The sequence below is a fragment of the Gobio gobio genome, assembly GCF_949357685.1.
Source record: "Gobio gobio genome assembly, chromosome: 7".
NCBI lineage: Eukaryota > Metazoa > Chordata > Actinopteri > Cypriniformes > Gobionidae > Gobio > Gobio gobio.
Window position 1 is genome coordinate 17,685,977 of NC_137103.1, and position 25,289 is coordinate 17,711,265.

A 25,289-nucleotide genomic window follows, 5' to 3' on the forward strand; every position below is an offset into this window, starting at 1 on the left:
AATGCTACGTGAGATTGTTTACAAGTTGTTTTATTGACTTCTTTCTGCAGTTGAAACAGCAGTTACACAACATATGTTTCAGTAAGTTGTAATGTATCCTCAACATATCTTAAGATATTAATTCATGTTTATTCTTTAGGAAGAGATACGCTTGAACTGAACCTATACAGTGATCAGTCACGTGACTCACGTCACATTAGAGCAACAAAATGGCATTTATCGTTTGAATTTTGTGATAAAATGGACAAAATACTTAAAGGGATAGTTCACCCAAAAATGAAAATTATGTCATCATTTACTCACCCTCAAGTTGTTGCAAACCTGCATGAGTTTCTTGCTCTGCTGAACACAAAGGAAGATATTTTGAAGAATGTGTGTAACCAAGCAGAGAGAGCAACCATTGACTACCATAGTAGGGAAAAAAATACTATGGTAGTCAATGGTTGCTCTCTTTGTACACGTAAGAAAAAAAGGGGTAGGAGAGACTTTAGAAAGATAGCAGCATCATTATTTTATTTTCACACAGAGGTTGGTAGGTGTGTTAATAAAATCAGCAATCATTGTTGCCTTAACAATTGTTAAATTTTTCCTCCCAAAGTTTGCATACCTGTAACTCAAGCAGTAGGGCTGCACTGTATACCCATACTACAGTAGTATTGCGATACTAAAGCTTCAATATATTGTACTGTAATGCCAATCTTTTTTACAACATTAGTATCATCAAAAAAAGTATACCGTAAGCAATGTTATATGTGCGGCACAGGTGGGCCAGAGTGGACCTGGACCACCAAGTCAAGGGTTTGGCCCACCATGGTTTATTTAACCAGTTAAATTATTGGAATTAATTTTAATTAAAAATTATCTAAAATTAGACATGGAGTTTGTTCCGCTTTTCTATGACACCTGCACAAAAAAAAAAAGTCATTTTTATTCATGGAACCATTTTATCCCCAATCTCTATTTCGGACTTGCACACAAACTGCAGAAAATACTGTATCACACATGACACAGCAAGCTCACTGTTCATGATGCTCAAAATATAGGAAGAAACATAATACATATTGAATTGGGGGTGGGGTTTATATGAATGTATTTTTGAAGAGAATACACAAATACTAGAAATAATACTAGTTTTTAGAAAAGTTTCGATGGCATTTTCTTTTCCTCCAACCACCATATAAAGTAGAGTTTTTATACATGCAGCGCTACTTTGTGGACAGCGGTACCCAAAGAAACCGCTGCTGTTCCATTAGTGCCACCTACTGTCACAAACTGAATTTGCATTTTCATTCGGTCCGTCTACAGTTTTTGTTTTGTGCAGGTGTCTTATGTAGCATAATTTCACAAATCTAAAGTCAGACCATTCTATTTTTGCTTTATATCTTGATATTATACAATCTAATTCGAAGCAAATACACCTAAATATTATTTTCACTTGCAATAATAAATTCAATATTAGTAGCTTACTTTCCACGCCATCAGTCATGCGCACATTCAAGCGCAGAGGATCTCCCATTCTAGGCTTATTTTGAGTCTGACTTGTGAATTTAGTGAATTGTTAACAACATCTTTTTATGAAACGTAGTGGAGTAAAATGTACAATATTAGGCTTTGGAATAGGGATCGACCAATATGGATTTTTTAGTGCCGATGCCGATACCGATTTTTTTTCATCAGCCTTAGCCGATGACTGATAAGGGTAGTCGATTTCCTTGAGCCGATATTTGGAGCCGATATTGCTTTTGCTCCCTCAATTTACATCATAAAAATGACACAATGATCATGATGATAATTTTAAACTTAAAATGTAAAAAAGGAACATTTATTGAACTAAAAAAAACAATATTTAACAAATAGTAAAAACAGGTGAGGTAGAACAAGAAAAAAAACAGTCAAAAATTTAGGAGCACTTTCTGATCAATAACACGCATTCCAATTATAACTTTCCCATTACAGGATGATCTTTGTCCCTTTAAATTAATGTCCAGGGGCATTTTTACCATTATAAGAGAAATGTTTTCTAATCTTATTATGTATGCATCATCTTTTGTCAGTTTCTTCAATTGAAATAGAAAAGTTGTTTTTAAAATTTTAATTTAAACAATAAATTCAGTTAGAGCAATAAGACACAACCAGACTGTTACCAATCTAATTAAATCAGCATCAAGAGCAATCTTTGCACTGTAGAAGTGGCACAGCAGCTGAAGTGGTGTTTAGACACATTTACATAGATTTAATGCAGCTCATGGGTAAATAATGTTGTATGAATGTTTTAAATATAAGTTTTTGAATTTAGAAATAGGCTATGTACAAGTTAAACTTAAACTTAGTTAAAAGATTTATATTTTAAATAAAAGTCCATGCAAAGTATAAATATGAAAATAAAACAGCCAGTAGGGGGCGTCAAGTCTATGTGCGAGTCACTGGTGCACCTAAATATTTTTTCGCAATCGCACGCACTAATTTTCAAGCGCAAATGCGCCCAAAATGGTCGCTATGTAGAGCCCTGATATCGGCTGGCGGATATATCGGTCTAACACTACTTTGGAATGTATAAGTAAAAGTAAAAAATGTCCCACGTTAAAATACTCTGATATAGTACAGAAACTTGAAAAATTTACTTAAGTACAAATAACGCAGGGGTCTTCAGAGTGGGAAAAGGTGGGTTGGCTGCAGTCAAGGGCTGCACAAAATATACCAACATTAAAGAGCACCTATTATGCAAAATTCACTTTTACATGGTGTTTGTTTGAACATAAATGTGTGTTGGCCGTGTGTGTACACAACCACGCTATAATGGTAATAATCCACCCACACCTATTATTTGAATCCCCATAAATCATAAGCAGTGTCTCAGAACAAGCGTTTGCAGACTCCTGGCAAAGCGACGTCACATTTTACAGGCCCCGCCCACGAGTGTTGATAGACACTGATAGACCCTGCCCTGAGTGAGCGGTACACAGTCTGCCATGTTTATCTCCTCGCCAAAGCATTTAACAGCAGCATTCAAGTAAGAAATGTGTTCTTAATAAAGCTACTAACGTTAATTCACTCAAGAGCAGTGAGTGCTTTTCTGTTTATCTTTTGTTGTTTGATTCATATTAACAACATATAGCAGTAGGTACGGTATATTACACTGCTTTTGACAGTTTAATCGCAATAACACATGAAAGAGAACCAGTCTAGTAGTAGGCCTGTCGCGATAGTCAATAAATCAATTAATCGCACAATAAAAACATTAGCTCGATAATTTTTCCGCCCGCAATAATTTCCACTTGCATGCTTGTTTGTTTGTTTTCCTCGTCTCTCTCTCGCTCTCGCTGACTGCGCGCACGCCTCGTCCGTTTGGGGAGGTGTTTATTTCTTTTACTGTCTATGGTAAGGTAAAGGGTATATACTCGACGCGCAGAGTGGGTGCCGGCATGATGAGACGTCATGCTCAGCCAGATTCGCCTGGAACTTGTGCTTCTTCGGTTGCGGAACTGCGCGCAAAGTTACAAAATTTGACGTGCACACCGCCAAGCGAAATGGGGTCTCGCGCACTCAACGCGCACTACCGCCCGCTCTGCCTTGACGGCATTTTTGCCGCGCGCACCCTCGCGCTCGTGCGGACGCGTCGAGTTTAAACAAGGCTTAAAGCTACACTGAAGTTAGCAGTTTGATAAATGCAAGTTAATTCTTCAGCTTAATCTTTATGTACTTCAAGTTCAATCTTTGTGTGCTAAAAAGGCACATAAGTTCCTGTAAAGATAGCAATATATATTCTCCTTTTTTTGCCAAATAAATGAAAAGCATGTCATCAATGTCTTCTCTCTTGCTGTATCAAAATCTCACCTAGCTTTCCTCAGAGATGGTCCCAATAATGTGCTTAAAGTCAAGTCAAATTCAGTTTGTGCATGATTACATGATATAACAATTTTTTTTAATACTGTATCCTAAATTGTGGATAATTAAGCTAAATATAATCATATACTGAAGTAAATTTCTGGAGTGTTAACGATTAAAAGAAAAAACAACAACAAGAACCATACAGAACCTAAAACCGTGATACGAACTGTGGGTTTTGTGAACCGTGCCACCCCTAATATGCACCTAAAACACAATCATCCAATATTTGTGGTATTTATTCAAGTTCATTTTTTGTTAACAGACTGAGAGTCCGTTGCTTTTATTGTTTTTGGTTGTTTTGTTCATTTACTGTGGATATTTAAAATGTGATCCATTTTCAATGTGTTAAATAGTCTTTAGAAATAAAAGTTTATTGATCTTTGAAAAGGTGTACCTGCATTATTATGCCATTATCATTATTTTAGATGAAAATGGTCTCAAAACAACAATATTATCGTTTATTGCAATAATTTCTTGGCCAATTTATCGTCCAGCAAAACTTGTTATCGTGACAGGCCTAATTCTAGGGCAACTTTAAATAAAAAATAGATAAATGGAGAATAAGAGCATAATATAGACAGAGGTAAGAAAAAATCCCATACTGTCACAGCTAGGGCTGGGTGATAAAAAGATAACGATATGTATCGCGATAGACACGTAATCGATATCAATAAAAAATGCGTTCGATAAAACGTTCGATAGACCTGTCCCGATAACAAATTTTGCTGGACGATCGCAATTGATTATTGCGATAAACGATAATATTGTCGTTCTGAGACCATTTTCATCTAAAATAATGATAATGGCGTAATAATGCAGGTACACCTTTTCAAAGATCAATAAACTTTTATTTCTAAAGACTATTTGTTTTTGTCATGTTTTTATGAATGAAGGCCAGTATCACTGATGTCTCTATGAAACATTAATAACGTTACATTACAGTATAAGTATATAGGTATACTTATATTGTTAGTATGATTTTTACATCATAAAATGTCATCATTTAGAAATAAAAGGCATTTTTTCTATACTGTTTGCCCTGTGGCTGAATGCCCTGTTTCAAGGGGCGTGTCTGCTGTGAGACTTCAGTAAAAACGCCCACTGTTGTGATTGGCTGACATCACGCATTTGAAATGAGTATCAGATCTTGTAGCGGAGGGGGCGTGGTTTAACAAGGTCTACGAGGCACGAACAGGCACAAGTCTGCCAGAGAGACGGATGGACCTGAGTCCACTTCTCATCAGTTCTGTCAGTCTCAGTTCAGTGAACTGTTGTAGTTAATAGCATTTATTTCTAGTCTAGAAATTATTTATTTCTAGTCGGAGGGGCTGTCACTCATGTCAGAAAGTTAGTAACTCAAGTAAATTATGGATCAGCGCTGACTTGAGACGTGAACCATTTAGAACGATTCAGTCCGATTTGGTGAGCTGGTTCGGTTCACTAAAAAGAACCGGTTCAAAAGAAAGATTCGTTCGCGAACCGGATATCACGGACCAGAGACAGAGCGATTGCTAACAAAGTTATTTATAGTAACTACTGATTTGTGAGAGAGCTGTCAGCATGAGTTTATTGTGTTTGTATCTGAGAATTCTGAATAAACACGAGTCCCAGTCACACCAGTCCGTATTCATCATTATTCTACCAACTTTGTAACATGTAATGTACCATTACAGGAGATGAACGAGTTACGAGTAAGTGTTGATTATAGCATTATTTTTAGATATTTTCCTATCATATGAAAAGCGTCAGTGACGCGCATTGAGTACACAGCGCAAACAAAGACACAACAGCAGTAATCGAATGCAATCCAGTTTATTGTGGGGATAGCTGGCTTGCATAGCCGGATACCCTCACGCTTACCCCCATTCTGCTTAATCTCGCGCCGCGTTTGGTGCCTCCGCTGTGGGCCAGATGCAGTACTGGGGGTTGGTGATGTTGAAGGCCGACCGGCCGACCGTTTATCTCTAAAGAGATGTGAGTCTGCCGATGTTGAGCAGAAACGACTGTATGCACATTTTAGAACAGATAGACGCGACGAGGACGTACAAAACACTGACTCACAAGATAGAAAACACCGTTCTGTCGGGATAGAGAGAAGCCGCAGCGTGTGCACGAATAATAAAGTTCTGTGTGAACTACACATCAGAAATCACTGATCACAGATCAGAAGGAACTGAAAAAAGACTTATGTTTTCATTTATACATCCAAACACCGAGTGAATGCTGGCAGTTTCTCATTCGCAAGCCATGATCTCTCGAGGACAAACAAATATGGCGCTCGCATGGGCGTGCCAAATTCTCTGGGCGGAGGAAAGGGAGGTAACCGTTCCTGTTTTGACTTCATAACAGGAGACTTCAGGATTGGCTAGTCTGGCCTGTCATTTTCTCAAAGACAGAGAAAGACACCCAGAACCCGGATTTACACCGATCAAAATTTCTAGCCACTTGGGGACAATATTCAGGCTAGGAGAACTCCTATTAATGTTGAAAAACCTCATAAAATGAAAATTTCATGCCATGGGACCTTTAAAAAAAACAACTTTTAATTTAAGTGAACTTAAAACAATCTTTACATAACCCCATTATAATAAATGTTATATTTACCTGTGCCTTCCCTGTTAGACCTTTCTTAACTGCATAAATAATAAGTGAAATAAAAGATTAATCATCATTAAAGCTACAATTTTCTCTGTTCCCGTTGTTCTTTTATGAACATTAATGACAGGCATCATCAGTACTCCTGTCACTTTAAGAATAGCCACAGCCGAACATGACGCGGATGTCCGGCGCATCTCATTTCCTCACAACTCTTTAAATTCATTTAAGATGAGATTTACATGTATAAGAGCGTGATCATATAATGTAACGCTCTGCAAAAATGGATATAAAAACGGACGCTGGAAATTATGGCGGCCGGAAAAATTATCAAGCTAATTTTTTTTATTGTGCGATTAATTGACTATCGCGACAGGCCTACCTAGAATGAGTTGAAACAATATTTTTAATTGTTCTCTGATATCTACATAGAGGGTATGTGACTTATTTAAGGGCAAAAATTGTCCAGATAGGGTTTTACAGGTCCATTTACAACCCTTGCCTTATTTGGAAGGGTCATGAATATTAATGTAGAGTTCTGCTCTGATTGGCTGTTTCACTGCGTGGCTAATTTCAGTAGCTTTAGTGACAGAAACACATCTATACTGTCCGTCATGACAATGGAGAGATTATGCATCCAACCTTATATGTTTGATCCTGTTTCTGACAAAGATGCAGATTTTGAGAAATAACCAATTGTTTTGAGATTGGAAATGGACACTTCTTTATTTTCAGGAAAAACCTGCAAAACGTAACGTCAGTACTATAACTTCAGCCTACATGTGAACTAGCATATAACTAACTTTACACGTTAACGCATAACGTCAGCAGTCACAACTTGTTTTTAGCATTGTGAAAATATTTTAATCATTGTAATGCATCACCGTATGATTTTACAATGATAGCTTCTTCCCTTTGAGTCACAAACTCTAAATAGCGAACTGGGTAGAGCGTAAATATGTTGTTTGTACAGTACATTAAAGGTTTTTTTTTTTACAAATTGACTAGATGCCTTGTCAAATGTGGTGGAGAAGGTGACGTTAGCTAGAAGGATCGAGTGAGCTATCTGTAAGCAACTAAACTAACGTGGTTAGCTCCTGAGTTCTGTGTTGTTGATAAAATATAGGCTAAATTATAATTCTATCCGACAAAAGGGATTGCCATATGTATCTACGGTTGTATTTTGTAGATGTATATGACACTGGCAGGAAATAATATTAACCTTTGTCATTTTACATTTGTCAAACTGTTATGTATGCTAGTTACTTGGAGTCTCCAATTGTTACTGTACTAGCATCTTGCGTTGGATCTAGACAACACAGAGGATATTATCGTTAATGCTGTCTTACTAAGAAACTTTCAATTAAATCAGAAATTGTTTAGACAATCAATAAGTGGATAAAATCGCTACTTACTGCTTGTGGGAATATAGTTTGAATTGCCGCTTCTCCAGTATCAGACGCGGAGCTAAGCGTCTGATGGTGGTGAAATCGCCCAGAGCAAACGAACAACTTTGAATTAAATTGTTGCGGTATCCGGTTATAGATAAACATCAACCATGTCTGTTGACAGTTTTGTTCTGTGGGAAGGGTATGAAAAGTCACAGCTGCACAGCCTGGAACATAACATTTATTCCCATGATCTGCCATTTTCGCTATCTTCACGTCACGCTCGCTTAACCCCGCTTCTTTCTTCACAATACCTGCAGATACAACTCCCGATGATTGGGCTGTGCAGTTCTGCCTGGCCTTGAACATGCAAATGTTGGGGGCGCGGATATTAATGATCCCGACTGTTTTGCAACAGTCGGTGTTATGTTGAGATTCGCCTATTTTTCCGTGGTGTTTTTTTACAAACGAGATTTACATATAAAGGAGGAAGAAATGGTGTTTGAGACTCACTGTATGTGATCTCCATGTACTGAACTCTTGTTATTCAACTATGCCAAGGTTAATTAAATTTTTCATTCTAGGGCACCTTTAATGTGTATTTTTGCCATCTGTTGAGTTGTATCTGGAGCTGCTATAACAAGCAAATTTCTCCAGCTAGGGATCAATAAAGTATTATCTTATCTTGATCATGTAAATGGGCAGCAGAAATTCAGAGCATTGATTGGCGTTTCCATACGTTTTGCCCAGATATTCACATGATTTTCTATTTCGTTTCGTATTCACTTAAAAAAATTCTTTATTAACATAATAAACATACTAACAACAATAATATGAAAAAATATTAAGCCTATTTAAAGAACTTTGTTGTTTTTTTAATATCTTTTGAGTTTAATAGGAAGTATGGAACAGTTTTTGTCATCGTTTGCAACCCATTTTTTATAGAATAAATTATTCAAAGTTTCAACAAGTTGCGTTTGGACTTTGGACGAGTGCGCTTATATCCATGCACGGACTGTTACCTGAAAAACAATGTCTAAAGAAATAAGACTCGAAGTTTAGCACAGCTCATTAGAACTAAGGAATGTTAAGGCAGGTTGAGCTTGACTTGTTCTTTCTGCAGCTTTCTATTCTTTTCTCTACGGTATGAAATGGCACCATTTCTTCAACCAATAAATAGCGAGTCATGAATAATGTCATCCATTAAAGATAAATAAAAAGGTCTACACTAAATATGTCCACTTAAATAATTACCAAATTAAGATGACAAGACGAAAAAACACTGAATCCGTTTGAAGCTTTGAAGAACAAGAAAAGTTCTCATCAAAAAAAAATAGCAGGCCTACCTCAATCCATTCCACACCTTGTTTTTTTTTTTTTTTTTAAAGTAACATAAGTGATGTGGGTTAGTCTGGAGCGCAGCCTGTTGACAGTTAGACCCGCAGCAGAAAACACCCTCTCAAGTCTTGCTAACTTTCGTCTGGCTCTGCAGCGCATTCCGCAAATCTCACTTACGGTTAACGGTTAAGCGGTCAATATGACCAGAGCATTCCTAATCACAAGTTCTGAAACCTAGCAGTTAATAATAATCAGACACACACACTAAATAAATCCCCCATATGTTTAATGGACTGTCTCTCCCTTGCTCAGAAAGGTTTTTTTCTCCAGAAGCCCTTGAACATAGGACTCACGGAAGACAGTAAATTATAAGCAATGATTATTGTGTTTATAGTTCATATCAATCACCATATGCACTCCTGTAACTTTCACTGCAGCGAAGAAAAAAAAGAAAAAAAAGTGCGGTGATGACCTCACACCGCGGTAGGCATCTCATTACCGCGATATTGCGGTGATGCGGTTATCGTCACACCCCTAGTGAAGGCTCCGCCCTCTGGGGTGGGGAGCAGCCGCTCATTTGCATTTAAAGGAGACACACACACAAAACAGCAAATTTTTCTCAAACGCTTCAGTGAGAATATGCTAGTTCTCGCTAGAAGCAAGTTTTGTTTTGCTCTATCCTCTGCGCTTCCGCGTTCGTCACCAGAACTTACGCTACGCCTGCATCCTACGCTGGAATGCCAGTCTCTCGTGAACACGCGTATGACAGTTAGTGGAAGTTAGAGATAACACTTTGTAAAGTTTTAAATATGGATATTTTTCTTACACAAACGCATCACTTCAGAAGGCCTTTATTAACCCCCCGGAGCCGTGTGGATTAATTTTATGATGGATAGATGCACTTTTATGGACTTCAAAACATCACTGCATTATAAAGCTTGGAAGAGCCAGGATATTTTTATATATTATTTATACTCTGATTGTATTTGTCTGAAAGAAGAATGTCATATACACTTAGGATGACTTGAGGGTGAGTAAATCATGAGCTAATTTTCATTTTTGGGTGAACAATCCCTTTAAGCCATGCTTTTTTTTATCTGTTGTGCAGCAGTTAACAAAATAAAATTATTTTGATAAAAGTTGTTAAATTTTCATTTGATTACATTTTACAACATTAATTAAATTGCCAGTTTTATGCATTCATTTGATTACCACCATTTTTGTATTATATAATTTACTTGTATTAAATCATAAAAAGACAAAAATATTTTCTGAATAAAATACATTTCATAGGACTATTATTTTTTTTAAATGTTAACAAATTATCAATATAAAATAAGTTGCTAATCTAAACCATAATCAATGTCTGGCTGACAAAGTCCCAGGCAGTTGGAGATGCCACCAGAAATACAAGGTGCCACTGGGAACTGCCAGAGAAAGTGCCACAATTTGGGCTTCCTTTCTCTCCAGATCTGAGTAAGAATAATAATTCTTAATAGAAGCAATACATTTAGTGATTTTGACACTTTAATAGCATTTTTCCAATTAATTTTTGTCTTTGCTATGAAGCCTAAAGCCAAAATGTTGCTAAACACAGAATATAATTTATTTCAATTATCCAATATGACACACACTGACTGCTGTAATACTGGAACCATCCTTAAAGTACAATTTTGTGTCAAAAAAACTATGACCTTGTAATAAATAGCACACTAGCCTACTAGACATAGACATGAATAATCTGTAGATCTATACGAACTTGAAATGTATATGGTTTCATTTTTTAATAAGTGAATGACAGTGTGACCTCTTTGAGTCACTACTCTTTAATGAGATGTACGTCTAGGCTTTGTTATGCTGAAAGCTCAGTGTGGAGCTGATGGCTCCGCGGAGGTGAGAGGCGAACCTTCAGCCCTCGTCTGCATCACAAAAACAAACTAATAAGGTGTCGATTGCTCGAGTCGCCGTAGCCACCATAAAGCCTCCCAAAATCCCAACTCAACATGTCCGTTTTCTAAAGCTTTTAAATTTGGAAATTATTTTAATCTAGCTTGAATTGAAGTTTTTCAGATCATGTATCTGATGGCTTTGTCTCATGACACACGACACTTTTTGATGTTTTCAATGCACATGAGTAGCCTACACTTCGAACAGAGAGACTGTCTTCAAATAAACTCATGACAGAAAAAGCTAATCGTTTCTAGTAGTAGGTTACGAACACCGAAAAAGCTCAGTTTTCTAGACCAAAACTTTTAAAGTAAAGCAAGGAAAACACGCGATTCTCGAATAAAGTTAATACAAAAGCATTACTCTTACCTTCACAAAGCGTTCAGAAGAGCTGGAAGAAGATAATGGTGAATGCCTCTCAGACCTGTCGTGTAGCGAACAGCGCGCATTCTCCGTCTACATCCATAAACTTAATCAACTTCATGCAATGTTTACGATCGAACCGTAGTGCTGCTGGATCCTTCCTGCTTCCCCGTGTTTTACAAGCGGTGTGTGAATGCCTGAGGATAGGCCTGCAGTAGGAGGGGCGCCTCCACCACACGCACACGCACTCACACACTCCCATTATCGCTTCATTTCCTACGCGCACGTTGGTGTTCCTCAAATACTCAAATGGACACTTTTCTAGTTTCCTCACTCCACCGTCCTCCAGCTTGAGCTGTATATTCGAAAAGTATATTCGGTTCCTGAGACATTTAGTTGGGTTGGGTCCACTGGGTTGGGCATGAGTGAATAAAGTCATTTTGCCTGATTTATTACAAGCATTCGGATAACGCAAGGGTAAGCTACAGCAGAGCAGATAAGAAATTTGAAATAAACCTCCACAAATGGATCACCCTAATGAGCTACTCTGATGTGATTATTCTATCATCCTTAATTTATTGCTAATTTTGTAGATAGCCAGTGTTTCACAACCTCCATAAGCCATTCACTAAGGCTCAAGTAGCCTACCCCTTATCAACAAACTATTTTTTTTTCTAATATAGTTGATATTACGTAACATTAAAGTTACAAAACTTTAACAAGCAACATAAAATCTTTCCAGATACTCCCTGTAGAAAATCTATACTGTAGGTCTAAACAACTTCTTCTATGGAACAAAAAAATATCTTCTGAACAACATTGGGAACCAAACAATATTGGTTCCTAATTAAAAGAAGTCCACTGTATGGACAATATATGTTCAGTGGACTTTTTTTCAAGGAACGAGGAATGTGGAGGCTTCCAGAGGAGTCATGAGCGAGGATGCACAGGTGTATCCTATGCGGAAGTCTTTCTTGTTGAGAAACCTGCACATATATAAATTTCCCTCCACCTTCACATCTGTCACAAATGTATGTTATGCTTTTCCCTTTGTAGTTTAAATAAACTATTTCAAAGGAGCATCTTTATTATTATTTATTATGAATTTTCTTAACCAAACTTCAACAACATAAGGGCAGAATAAGCACAACTGATGATTCTGAAAAGTGATGCTTGAGTGATCAGAATATTCCAATGTACAAATAAGACTTCCTTCAATTCCCCTGTCCTCATTTTCTTTCCTTGCAGTTTTCCCTGGCGTCCTACGGGGGTGGAGCTGAGACGCAAGGAAAGGAAGTGAGGAAAGGAAACAAGGATGCACAGATAAGAAATGAGAAGCACCCAGGTTGCTGCTGGTAGAGGTGTTAGTGAGGCCAGCAGGGGGTTTTCATCCTGTGGTCTTTGTGGGTCCTAACACACCAGTATAGTGATGGGGTCACTATAATGTCAAAAAAGGCATTGTCCTTTGGATGAGATGTTAAACCGAGGTCCTGACTCTCTTTCCCCTTTTCTGTGGTCATTAAAGATCCCAAGATGTCCTTTGAATAAGAGTAGGGGTGTAACCCCAGCATCCTGGCCAAAATTGTCCATTTCCCATATATACTGATTGACTTCATCACTCCTTCTCCTCTCCACCAATAAGCTGGTGTGTGGTTGAGGAGATTCCCCCTTCCATATTTATAACACATTAGCTTTGAGTGCAAACAAAAGTGCTATATATAAAATGTAACAAATTATTATGTTGTATTATTACACTGTGGACGTGGGGGGAAATTAATTTGAAAAAACAACCCTTAAGTCATGTTATTTATAATGATGAAAAAATATTTTTTTTATAAATGTTTATATTTTTATAAATAGGCAAATGCTTACTGGATCATTATTGCAGTGGTTATTATGTTTCTAGCATTTTATATTTTTGGCTATCTTCTAATTGATTGAGTGTGTATAGCTTTTCATTTCTTAAACAAGCATGTATGAAGAAACATCATGGCCATATTCCAGGATAACAATGTCAAGATTCATCAGGCTCAAATTGTGAAAGAATGGTTGGGAGGGAGCATGAATAATCATTTTCACACGTGAATTGGCACCTCTTAGTACAGACCTTAAATTTATTGAAAGTCTTTGGGATGTGCTGGAGGAGACTTTACAGAGTGCTGGATTCTTGCATTGTCAATACAAGCTCTTGAGCAAACTACTTTCCATCAAGAGGTGCATCAATTTTTGCTTAAAGGATTAGTTCACTTTCAAATAAACTTTTGCTTATAATTTACTCACCCCCTTGACATCCAAGATATCCATGTCTTTCTGTCTTCAGTCGAAAAGAAATGAAGATTTTTTATATAAACATTTCAGGATCTTTGTCCATATAATGGAAGTCAATAGACTCCAAACAGTTCAAAGTCCAAATGAGAGGTTCAGTACAGCTTCAAAAGGGCTTTAAACCACATCAAACGATACCAGACGATCAACAAGGGTCTTATCTAGCGAAACGATCTGTCTTTTTTTTTTTTAAATAAATAAAGTTTAAGTTTTATAAGCACAAATGTAGGACTGCAACAACGAATCGATAAAATCGATAAAAATCGATTATTAAAAGCGTTGGCAACGAATTTCATTATCGATTCGTTGTGTCGCGCGACTATTATGCCCGTCAATAAGACGCGGAGAGGTTTGAGTATAAAGAAAGCACGGTTGAGCGCAAAGCAGAGTGGAAGCGGGCGAGCCGTGCTGTACCCATCGTACCACGCAGCGGAAAAGCAAACCGAGCCGAGCGAACCAGTCGAAAAGTATGGGATCAGTTTCCCGCCAAATTTATTGCAGTCACGAATAAAAAAATAATAAGCATGAATCAAAATTTTAAAAGCACATGTGAAAATATAACGCACAAAACTGAAAATGCAAAGTTAACCAGAATCACAAACGCAGTCACGGAAATAAAAATAATAAGCGTAAATCAAATATTTAAACAAGTTTAAAATTATATTGCTCAAAACTGAATCATGAATTCAAAATAATCCAAATCGCTCACAAAATCATGTTTTCTGCTCTTATTTTAATTTTTTGCATGTCCATGCTCTTTTCTCCTTTGCTCTTGTTTCCACATTCTGTGCTTGCGGTTTCAAATGTTGCAGTTCAAGTTTCATGTAAATTAGGGGCGGGTCTTAGCATCACCATTGGTCCACTAGTTCTAGATTGACAGCTCATCCTCAAGCCAATCAATTGAAGAGAGAAGTTTACGTCACTCCAATGCGACTCATGCCGCAGATCAGCCAGCCGCTGTTGAGCTACGAGTATAACGTGTTCTATATCTGCAAGGAAATACATTATTGTATTGTTATGAATATAATCTTAGGACTCTCTTCTTTTGTACGTTTTAGGGGGGTTTCCACACAATTAAAGCAGTAAAATGAACATGATCACGACTGGGTGCTTACTGCTTGGCTGTGAGCGAAACGCGTTCACTATACGCCCAGAGATGCACAGATGGGCTTTTATTTTATCCGCAACCGCATCACAAAATCCGTCGGCCCCAACCTTTTTTGACCAATGTTCAAAGCCTTTTTTTTAAATTTTTTTTTTTTATATGCAAGAGAACAACAATTACAATTACAAAGAACAAAGAACAATGAGGGTTACAAACAATAAAGCAAATTAAGCTAGCTTAAAGGATTTACACCATGAAAGAGTCTTACATGCAATAGAATTATCAGAATTTCTTAACAAGTTTAAATACATATCAAAATCTTTCCTGAAAATAAAAAAGTAGGGATTTTTTTGTTGTTGAAAATTTACACTTATGAATGTAAAATTTAGCACAGTAAAGCAATACATTTATAATAAATTTACAATGAGAAGGGTCTAAATTCAAAGAATAACCAAAAAACACAATTTTGGGGGTTATACAGAAGTTTGGATATAAATATTTTTCAACAAAATTTGAAAAATCAATCCAGAAGACTTTACAGTAAGTACAATCCCAAAACAAGTGATTAATAGTCTCTTCATACTGAAGGCAAAAAGAGCAATTGGGTGAAATACTACTGTTAAATTTAGCAAGTTTATGATTTATCGGATAACAGTTATGGATAATTTTAATAGAAACTTCAACAACTTTATTTGATAAGAAGAATTTTTGTCGAAGAAGCCAAAACTCTTCCCATTCTATATCACTAAATAAGTTATTCCAAAAACTCACACAAGCAGGCAAAGAAATCTGAGATCTATTAATAACTGAGCGAATGTCTTTGTTTGACATGGTATTAAAAAGACTTTGGTCAACAAATAAGTTTGTGTTGTCAAAAAGAGGAGAGTCTAAAGAACCTTTAGGGCCAGACTTTACTAAAGGTATGCAGTCGGGAAAATGTTCAAAGCCTTGTTGGGCGATGCAAGGCGATGCTGACGCGAGCAATCGTAATGCAAGGGACTGGCCTACATTAAACCTTTAACTAAAATAGTTATTGAGTTGTTTACACTGTCATATACAATAAAAGAGCCTGCACAGCGACAGGAAATGAAAATTAACGCAAAAAACCTGCCTACCATAGCCTACTAGAGCATTTGACTGAAGGAGTTTATGAACCGCTCACTGGTAAAACGACGTGCGCTCAAATCCCGCTCCAACATGACATTTCTCTGTACTGTAGCCTACTTTACTTGTTTAGTTTCATATAGGCTATGTTTAAATATTATGGGTTTTTTTTTTTCATTTCATTTAGCCTATACATTGATTATGAAATATGATTATGATATATGACATGGGGGTCAGAAATGATTTCGTTTTGTATAAATTGTATCTTCATTTTAATCAACGTTTTGTCAACCAATTTCGAGGATTTAATAAATAATAAGCAAATATAGCAGACAATGGCATGGAGGCGCCATGCGCAGCACAAATGGAAATGAACAACTAGGAAAAATGAAAGCAGTAAAATTAACATTATCACTTACTGACGCTTGACTGGCCTTCCAGCAGCCTGTTGAGCTACCAGTAATAGGCTACAAATAACCAGAGACATATTGACTTTAGTAAAAGTAGAAGTACCACAATGACAACCCTACATAAGTAAAAGAGTACCTGATTTGAAAAGTAGCCTACTTGCATGACAATTTATTCTATTAATGTCTATTCTGATAATTTAAAAAAGTTTAATTAATTTAATTTTGGGTTAATGTAATTGTGTTTACCACCTGTGGCCCAGTTTGCAGAAAGAGCGGTCATTTTCCTCCAGAGCGACTTTCTGAAGATTTATTTAATTTCTGAAGCTCATTCCACTCGCAGCACCCTCAACCCAGAAAGCCCTTTGTGACATGCGCTGGTTCGAATATAGGCTATCTGAAATAAGTAGCTAGGACTGCCCCCAACAAAAAAAATAAATAAAAAAATCTAGTAGCCTATTCCTTCATTTAAGTTGTTGTTCACACAGCGCTGGCGCCTCCATGCATTGTCGGCTTACTCTGCTATATTTGCTTATTGTTTATTAAATCCAGGCAAATGGTTGATAAAACATTGATTAAAATTAAGATACAATGTATTTAAAACGAAATTCACTGAAAAGAAAGGCTTTCAACAAAACAAAACTTTTGTCAAAAAAAAGTGTTGTCAAAATCAGTTCCCTTTCGAGGGAACTCGCACTGCATCGGGACGACGCTTTGGGGATGCTCCCTTAGCATCAGCGAATCTGAAACCAGAATGCCAACTAGGCCAATCCGATTGGCGTGCGTGATGACGTCATCGTGACGGCATACCCGGAAGTATAAAAGGGTTGCTGGAGCGTAATGGCGGTAGTTATTGCTCTTCAGCATAGCGCTATCTGTTACTGTCTGTCTATTTACTGTTGTTTGTCAGTGAAAGTGTGTGAGAAAAGTAAAATGGAAAGTGTGAGAGTGAATGAATTCAAACAGTGTGAGCATCCGTGTCCCAGGTTCATGTCGGGCTCGGATACACACCTGCTTTGTGTGCACTGCCTGGGCGTCCAGCATGCCCAAGCGGCTCTCGAGGGAGCCGCTTGTGAGCATTGCGAAAAACTGACGCTCAGGGTGCTTCGCTCTCGGCTGGCTGCGTTTGATGAGGCCGGCCAGCCTCGTGAGCCTCGTGGTTCTGGACCCGCAGTCGCTGAGGCGGCTCGGCGTCGCAGATCATGGGGCTCACAGCGGGATTTGTCAGAGGGTTTCGGGACTGCTGCGGCACTTTCCCGATCCTCCTCTGACAGTTCCGAGGATCTTCCTCCCCGTGTGGAAGCCCGCGCTGCGGCTTCTTCCCCCGGGGTGGGAGGTCCGATGCTTGTTCTCTCCGGTTCCGAGGAGCCGGAGGAAATAGGCACCGAGGCGGGGGATGAAGCAGGAATTGTTTCATCGCTTCATCCACCCGCCCAAGAGGAGCTGGTTGAGGTGTTGACCCGGGCAGTGGCCAAATTAAATATAAGTTGGCCACAAGAGGCTCCGGAAATCCAGCTACCCAGCAGGCTGGATGACCGGTTCCTCTCACACCGGGTTCAAACACCTCGCCGGGGCCTGCCTTTTTTCCCGGATCTACACACCGAGGTGTGTAGATCATGGAAACGGCCCTATTCTTCGCGTGTTTGCAATCCCCCAGTATTGGACTATTCCAATGTTCTGGGGGCACGCGAAGCGGGCTATGGGGCGATGCCTCGGGTGGAGGAAGCTCTCGCGAGCTATCTTTCACCCGACTCTGCATCGTCCCTTAAGGCTCCGGTTTTGCCCACCAAACCCTGTCGGGACACCTCATCTTTGGTGGGCAAAGCATATATGGCGGCTGGTCGGGCTGGTGGTTCCCTGCACACATTATCAATTCTGCAGGCCTACCAGGCCGACCTCCTTAAAGAGTTGGACGAGGGAGATGGTCCCTCTCCGGAGGACATTCTGGAACTGAGGAAGGCTGCAGATTTGTCTCTCCGAGTCACCAAGGAGACGGCCCGCGCTATCGGCCGCTCCATGGCTTCCATGGTGACAGTGGAGAGACATCTCTGGCTGAATCTGTCGGGGATAAAGGAGAAGGATAGAGCTTTTCTCCTGGACTCCCCGATCTCGCCTTCTGGGTTGTTTGGAGACGCGGTTAACACCGTCGTTTCCAGACACCAGGAGGCGAAGAAACAGTCAGCAGCCTTCCACCAGTATCTCCCTCGCCGCTCTAAACCTGGGAAGGCTGGCCCTAGCGGGCAGCCTCAGCCGTCATCCAGCTCCTCGCACCGGAAGGTGCAAAAGGAGAGCGTCGCTTCTAGAGCCCCTCCCCCGGGAGCCTGGCAACAGAGGCGGCGCTCTCAGCAGCAACCTTCAGCTCCTAAAGGCGATCTTCGGAACGTCCTTCAGGCGCGGAAGGCTGCTGGGAAGAAGTCCTAGCCACGGCTGGGCTTCTAAGAGCGGTCCCCCCCGCGGAGAAACAACCGAGGTTGTTTCCTCCGCGGCGCTCTGGGAAAATCGATGTGGTAATCCCGCCGTCTATGACGCTTCGGGCCACATCGATTTCCCGCGAACGCATGCTGCACCAGCCGCCTCTGGAAAGACCTGCGGCTGGTCAGCTCGCGCGTCCGCACACGGAGAACCGTTCCCAACTACTTCCTGCCGGTCAGCCGCTTCAGGAGGTTGGGAACGGGAACCGTGTAACACCCGACGCCAGCCTCGAGAGGCTGGTTCCCTTTGTAGATTATTTCGGCGCATGGAAATGCCTTCCGAATATTTCTACATGGGTCCTGCGTACTGTAGAAAAGGGGTACAAACTGCAGTTCGGTTTTCCTCCTCCACAATTCAGGGGATTATACTGGACAGCAGTGATACCCGAGCAGGTTCGGGTAATGGAACTAGAAGTAAAAACTCTTCTAACGAAGGAAGCCATAGAGCGTGTTTCTCCGCTGGAAAGAGAGTCCGGGTTCTACAGCCGGTACTTTATAGTTCCCAAAAAGGATGGAGGGTTGCGTCCGATTATAGATCTGAGGGTTTTGAATCTGTCTCTGAGGAGCTTCAGGTTCAAAATGCTCACTATTCCCATGATCGTGAGTCAGATCCAGTCCGAGGACTGGTTCGTCACGATAGATCTAAAGGACGCATATTTCCATGTCTCCATCCTTCCATGTCACAGGAAGTACCTGAGGTTCGCTTTCGGGGGCGAAGCGTACCAGTATCGAGTGCTTCCCTTTGGCCTAGCCCTCTCCCCACGCACGTTCACGAAGTGCATGGATGCAGCTCTGGCTCCAATGAGACTTCAGGGCATCCGTGTGCTGAATTATATCGACGACTGGCTCATACTGGCCCAGTCGTACGAGGTGGCGGTTCGGCATCGAGATGTCGTTCTGAACCACATGAAATGCTTGGGGCTGAGACTCAACACGAAAAAGAGCGTGTTGACGCCGTCCCAGAGGACTACGTTCCTCGGGGTCGTGTGGGACTCGACAACGATGCGGGCACGATTGTCTCCCGCGCGAGTCGAGACCATACAGGCGATGGTCTCAGGAATAAGGCTAGGCCACAACATCACTGTGAAGCACTTTCAGAGAGTGCTGGGTCACATGGCAGCAGTGTCCAACATAATACCTTTTGGCCTGCTATACATGAGACCCATCCAGTGGTGGTTGAAAACCAAGGGGTTTTCCCCCAGAGGGAATCCTTTCCGTATGATCAGGGTAACGCGCAAATGCTCTCGTTCCCTAGCCATATGGAAGAAACCTTGGTTTCTGTCCCGAGGGCCAGTGTTGGGAGCGTCTTGTTGCCGGAAATCCGTTTCAACAGACGCCTCCCTCACTGGCTGGGGCGCGGTCATGGACGGCCGCTTTGCGAGGGGCCCATGGGAGAGCCGTCATTCCTCCTGGCATATAAATTGCCTGGAGATGATGGCGGTATACAAAGCTCTCAGGAGCTTTCTCCCGCACCTCCGAGGCCAGCACGTCCTGGTACGGACAGACAATACGTCTGTCGTAGCGTACATCAACCGCCAGGGAGGACTGAGGTCGCGCTTTCTGTACAAGACAGCACGCCAAGTCCTCCTGTGGACCCAGGGGAAACTGTTGTCCATCAGGGCAATGTATGTCCCGGGGGTCCAAAATCAGGGAGCAGACATCCTGTCGAGGCAGGGGCTGAGGCCCGGGGAGTGGCGACTCCACCCAGAGGTGGTGGAGGCCATATGCAAGAGGTTCGGCCCAGTGGAAGTGGATCTGTTTGCGTCTCGAGAGACGTCCCACTGTCCACTGTGGTTTTCCCTCACGCATCCAGCTCCGCTGGGGCTGGATGCCATGGTGCAGACGTGGCCGAGGCTGCGTCTGTACGCATTTCCCCCGATTGCTCTGCTCCCGGGAGTCCTGGAAAGGGTCCGTCGACAGGGGGTCAGTCTACTTCTGGTAGCACCCCGTTGGCCGACTCGAGTTTGGTTCTCGGATATCATAGCTCTGCTAGCAGGTCAGCCGTGGGAGATTCCTCTGAGGAGGGATCTCCTATCTCAGGCGGCGGGTACGATATTTTACCCCCGCCCGGAGATTTGGAACCTGTGGGTCTGGCCCCTGAGGGGACCAGGTTCATAGAGGCTGGCCTATCGGCAGACGTGATAGAGACCTTACTCAGCTCCAGGGCTCCGTCTACGAGGAGACTGTACAGCCTCAAGTGGAATGTATTTTCCACTTGGTGCAGAGAACGTGAGGTGGACCCAGTTAACTGCCCAGTGGCTTCAGTGCTGGAGTTCCTCCAAGATCGTTTCTCTGCAGGGCTTACCCCGTCCACACTCAAGGTGTACGTGGCTGCCATTGCGGCTTTCCACACTCCTTTGGGTGATGGGCCTCTGGGTAGGCACCAGCTGGTTGTACAATTCCTCCGTGGGGCTCGGAGGATGAGGCCTGCGGCTCGGTCCAGAGTTCCAACCTGGGACCTGGCAGTGGTTCTCGAAGGATTGGCTGAGGCCCCCTTCGAACCATTGGAGTCGGCTGGACCGAAGGATCTGACCCTTAAGGTGGCTTTTCTCCTTGCCATTACCTCTCTCAGGAGAGTGGGAGATCTTCAGGCCTTGGCGGTAACGCCAACCTGCCTGGAGTTTGCCCCTGGAGGAGTAAAGGCCATCTTACACCCTAGGCCGGGCTACGTGCCTAAGGTGCCATCAAGGGTGGTCAGGTCATTGGTCCTGCAGGCATTTCATCCTCCGCCTCATGTGACGGCGGAAGAAGGGAGGCTTCACCTACTCTGCCCGGTTAGGGCTCTAAGAGTTTATCTGGCGAAGTCTGCACAGTGGAGGAGATCACAACAACTGTTGGTGTGTTTTGGCTCACCTAAGAAGGGATTGCCTGCGTCTACTCAGACAATCAGTAATTGGATTGTCCAGGCGATTACCATGGCCTATCAGGTGCGCAGTTTGCCTTCACCTGTGGCTGTGAGGGCTCATTCCACCAGAGGCATGGCCTCTTCGGTGGCCCTTCTTTCTGGGGTCCCCTTGCAGGATATCTGCGAGGCGGCCGGGTGGGCTACCCCACACACTTTTATCAGGTTTTATAGCCTGGATCTCCCTACGACGCCTGGTGCGAGGGTGCTCCAGTCCTAGCTGTGCCCGGTTTCCGGCTTCACACTAGGGCAGGCGCTACCCTTCGGTGTGGCCTAGTGGGTACTCGTTCCCCAAAGCGTCGTCCCGATGCAGTGCGAGTTCCCTCGAAAGGGAACTGCTCGGGTTATGTATATAACCCTTGTTCCCTGAGAAGGGGAACGAGCACTGCATCCCGACGCCACACCTTGGCGCGCCTGGAGCGCATGCTTCAGAGCAATTACTACCGCCATTACGCTCCAGCAACCCTTTTATACTTCCGGGTATGCCGTCACGATGACGTCATCACGCACGCCAATCGGATTGGCCTAGTTGGCATTCTGGTTTCAGATTCGCTGATGCTAAGGGAGCATCCCCAAAGCGTCGTCCCGATGCAGTGCTCGTTCCCCTTCTCAGGGAACAAGGGTTATATACATAACCCGAGCAGTTCTGTCCCCCATGTCTTCTGACACATTGCGCATCTTATCCTGTTCACTTTCATAATCAATGTAGATTAAATAAATAAAAAAACATTATAATATTTGAACATATGTGTTCTCATTGTGCTTCATCAAGTTTTGATGTGTTTTATAGATGCGATAATGATTCATATTCATATGTGGTTACATTCCCCCACTGGCTGTGAAAACTATTTCTTTGGAATGAGAGTGGCACTAACCAACTATTTGGGGTCATGATTAACCCCTCTAAAATGTTGATTGTGTAAATTGATATATTTAATAATATATTCATGATTGTAAACAAATATATTTCCTTGCACAAACAGTGGGCCTTAAGGCCCATTTATACTTCTGCGTCGAGTGTACGCCGTAGTGTACGCCGTAAGGCCAATTTATACTTCTGCGTCGAGTGCACGCAGAGGGTACGGCGTAGGCTACCCGCATAGACGCGTTGGATACGCCGTACCCTACGCCGTAGCCTGACTCGTATGGCGCTCGCTTTGTGTCATTATGGGGTGTGATCCGTGCCAAAATCTAACATCCGAACGACCGACCGACCGATCGAACGTCTATCCGAACGTCTATCCGAACGTCTTGTACTTTGAACGTCTTACTGAACGGGTGGACCCACGTGACGACATGACGTGACGTCAACGTCTTGAAATTATATATTTTTTTACCATGTAACTATCCAAGCTGATGTGTAAAGACTCTAAATGGACACTACAAGCACTAAATACAGATATTTTTACATAAAAGAATACTCAACCATTTCCTGCATCCTGCTGAATAAGCCTTTAAAGATGTTGTTGCTATTCTAAGTGTTTCTGAGTGATGAACTGAAAAACCTATCATGACTTTCTCTGTATTCCATGACAGAAGGAGCTAATATTTCGAACACCACTCACCTATTTTAACTGTACATACAGTAGTAGGCTACTGTTCATTAATGTCTTTGTATTTTCCCATATTATTTTATTTATATGTAGGCTATATCAATTTTTATGTAATCGTTTGCTCTTTAAAAAAATATATTTGTATGTGGTCTGTTATTGTTTTAGAAGTAAGAGTTAAAAGTTTGAAGATAAAGAGTTTTAATTTCAAGGTCATGGGACCATGTCCATTGACTTTTCATGGTAGTAACACATTGAGATTATTCAATAAACACTTTGTTATTTTCATACAATAAACATATTGTCATATTGTTATTTGTTATTTATTTTGTTATTTTTTGTTATTTTTATCATGATTTCGTCTCCTTCCTTCTGATATTCCCTCTGCTGACTCGTGGGCTGGTAAAACAGTGAGTTAACATAAGCTGTTGATGTTTTTGGATATTAAAATTAACTCTGATATATGAATATCTTCTGCAGAGAGAGAGAGAGGTCATGTCAACTCAACACTGGATCTACCATGCATTTTCACTGTTTCTCATGTTCTCATCTTATATACAATCCCAAATACTTGGTAATGTACATACAGACTTTATCCCAGTTTGTAAGATTGTATATTTTAATATTAGAATCAGTGCTAATAATAGTATAGGCTAGATGCCAGATATTATAAATTGATTTAAGATAAAAAAAAAAAAACATTGTTTCTGGATAATATGGATTTTTTTTCACGGTTCTCCCACGATTCTGAAAACAAAATATTAATACAACTAAACAAAATAACATTGATACTACTTGAGGTTGTAGGCTACTATAAATTAGTCTATTATTTAAATGAATGAATTTATAGGCTATAGGCTATAGAAAAAATATATTTTATGAATGAAGACTAGTTCATCCTGAGTTTTTGAACGGATCTCTTGAATGAATGATACAATGAACTACATCACCTAGTGGAATAGTATTGTAACATAATCTTTATTTAAAGCATTACTTTCAAAGGTCATTTACTCATTTCTGGACCATAAACTTTTATTCCAATACTTTCTTTGATGTTTGCAAAACATAAATTATTATCTTTTAATAAATAATAGCCTAATAGTTCAAACAAGCCTTAAAATACATATTGTTGTCATATTTTTACCAGACCTCAAAATTAACCCATAAGTAAACCAGCCACAGCTTCTTTTTAAGGTGAAGAAATTGGTCTTGCAATATTCCTAACTTGTAAGTTGCATTAATAGGCTATATATTAAAAAACATGCATACAAAATAGGCTAAATAACAAACTAATAAAAAGTGGATCAAATCTGCTTTTATTTCAAGAACAATAGGCGGAGTTTCACTTTTGTGTTTGGGGGGGCACATTGGGTATGATTTATATTATTATAAATAACAATAATAATGTTATTTGTAATAATAAATACCCCCCCCCCCCCACACACACACACACACACACACACACACACAATAAAATAAGAAATGGACTTTAACTGTTAGCACCAGTTTCACGTGCCTCAATCCATGCAGAGTTTTTCAGAAAGTCAGCCGCGCACCATTAATCTATTTCAGAGTGCCAGTATGAGATTAATGCAATGTTTCTGCTCAAAACTCACTCTGTGACCTTACCCAGCAAACATAATGACGTTTAATGACCGTTGAAAAGACGTCCCTCTGACACGTCCCGTCATGGTTGAAAAATAGTTCCAAAATGAAAGTTGAACGGACGTCTTCGACGTCATCTGGCCGTGAATACCACGTCTTTTCTGCGCGCCCCTGGACGTCTAAATGCGTCGTCTTCTGGACGTTTAAAGGTGTCGTCTTCTGGATGTTTAAATGTGTCGTCTTCTGGATGTTTAAATGTGTTGCTGCATAATTTAAGTGTGTATATATAAGCCTGCATATA

At 40.8% G+C, this 25,289-nt stretch overlaps 1 protein-coding gene across 2 annotated transcripts in view; it reads right to left on the bottom strand.

The window, feature by feature from the left end:
• LOC307129489 (activin receptor type-1-like) overlaps positions 1-11,724 on the bottom strand; it is a 128,930-nt gene extending 117,206 nt beyond the window's left edge. Inside the window, exons 1-2 of one of the 2 annotated variants that reach the window (XM_079821944.1) lie at positions 11,526-11,710; positions 304-339 (exon numbers count right to left, since the gene is read on the bottom strand). The gene's annotated coding sequence lies outside the window, so the exon portion shown is untranslated. Of the gene's footprint in view, positions 1-303; positions 340-11,525 lie in introns of both variants that reach the window. The other variant, XM_079821945.1, reaches the window with a different exon arrangement.
• Between the last annotated feature and the right edge of the window lie 13,565 nt (positions 11,725-25,289).